We start from the raw sequence: 2,102 nt of genomic DNA, 5'->3' as shown, positions 1-2,102 counted from the left end.
TTGGAAACTACCAGCTGCTCTGTGGGAGAAAGATGAACTTTCTACTCCCGTAAAGATTTACAGTCTCAGAAAAACTGTTCAGGGTCACTATGGGTCGGAACCAACTCGATGGCACTTAACAAAGACAACAGTATGTAAAGAGAGACTAATTTGGATTTCTTTTCAAAAAGATGAAGCTCAATAACTGTTTTCATTGATATACTTATATATCTATAGATATAGATATGGAACTCTGGTAGCATAGTGGTTACGAATCAGGCTGCAAACTGCAAGGTCAGCAGTTCAAAACTACCAGCTGCTCTGAGGGAGGAAATTGAGGCTTTCTGGTCCTGTAAAGATTTCCAGCCTCAGAAACCCTGTTCAGAGTCACTATGTGTCTGAACCGACTCAACGGCACTTAACAACAACAACTATATATAAAGAGAGACTAACCTGGCATTCTTGTCCAAAAGATAAAGCTCAATAACTGTTTGAATTGATATATTTATATATAGATATAGACATAAACAACAACAAACAATAAATAAACAGAGACTATTTGAAATTCTTATCCAACAGATGAAGCTCAATAATTGCTTTCATTGATATATAGATAGATACATAGAGAGAGAGAGAGAGAGAGAGAGAGAGCTCCCATAATGTAGTGGTTACAAATCAGGCTGCGAAGCACAAAGTCAGCAGTTCGAAACTACCAGATTCTCCGAGGGAAACTACCAGCTGCTCCATGGGAGAAAGATGAGGCTTTCTGCTCCCATAAGAATTTACAGCCTTGGAAAACCTGTTCAGGGGCTCTATGGGTTGGAACCAACTTGACGGCACATAACAACAACAAACAATAAACACTGACAGACTAATTTGACATTCTTATCCAACAGATGAAGCTCAATAACTGAGTGCATTGATATATATAGAGCTCTGGTAGTGTAGTGGTTATGAATCAGGCTGCTAAACTCTAGGTTGGCAGTTCGAAACTACCAGCTGCTCCATGATAGAAAGATGAGGCTTTCTGCTTCCATAAAGATCTATAGCACCGCAAGCCCTGCTCAGGGTCACTATGGGTCAGACCAACTCGACGGCACTTAACAATAACAGCAATGTATAAAGAGAGACTAATTTGTCATTCTTGTCCAAAAGATGAATCTCAATAAATGTTTTCATTTATACATATATGGAGCTCTGGTATCGTATTGGTTATGAATCACACTACGAACCGCATGGTCAGCAGTTCGAAACTACCAGCTGCTCCGTGGAAGGAAGATGAAGCTTTCTGCTCCTGTAAAGATTTACAGCCTAGGAAACCCTCTTCAGGGTCGCTATGGGACAGAACCAACTTGACAGCACTTAACAACAACAAACAATAAATAACAAGAGACTAATTTTGCATTCTTGTCCAAAAGATGATGCTTAATAATTGCTTGCATTGATTTATAGATAGATATCTAGATAGATAGATATGGAGTCCTGGGTGGCACTGTGGGATAATGTGCCAGACTGCAAATCCATTTGAACTGCAAGGTTGGTGGTTCAAGCTCACCAGCTGCTCCTCGGAAACCATATACAGGGTCACTATGGGTCGAAATAGACTCAACAGCACTTAACAAAAAACAAAACAAAACAAAATCTATATCTATATCTATCTATCTATAGATAGATAGATAGATAGATAGATAGATAGATAGATAGAGATATAGATAGATATATGGAGCTGTGGTAGCTTAGTAGTTACAAATCAGACTGCTAACATCAAGGTCAGCAGTTAGAAACTACCAGCTGCTCTGCGGGAGAAAGATGAGGCTTTCTGCTCCCATAAAGATTTACAGCCTGTGAAACCCTGTTAAAGGTCACTATGGGTCGGAACTGAATCGATTGCACCTAACAACAACAGCAATATATAAGTAGAGACTAATTTGACATTCTTGTCCAAAAGATAAAGCTCAAAAATTGCTTGCATTGACATATATGTTGTTGTTGTTAAGTACTGTGGAGTCGGTTCCAACTCATAGTGACCCTACACAGGGTTTCCGGGGCTGCAAATCTTTACGGGAGCAGAACGCCTCATCTTTCTCCTGCGGAACAGCTGGTAATTCCGAACTGCTGACCTT

This window comes from Chrysochloris asiatica, unplaced genomic scaffold, assembly GCF_000296735.1.
Source record: "Chrysochloris asiatica unplaced genomic scaffold, ChrAsi1.0 scaffold00591, whole genome shotgun sequence".
Lineage (NCBI taxonomy): Eukaryota > Metazoa > Chordata > Mammalia > Afrosoricida > Chrysochloridae > Chrysochloris > Chrysochloris asiatica.
The sequence above is the reverse complement of the archived record's forward strand: the minus strand, read 5'-3'. Positions refer to the sequence as shown.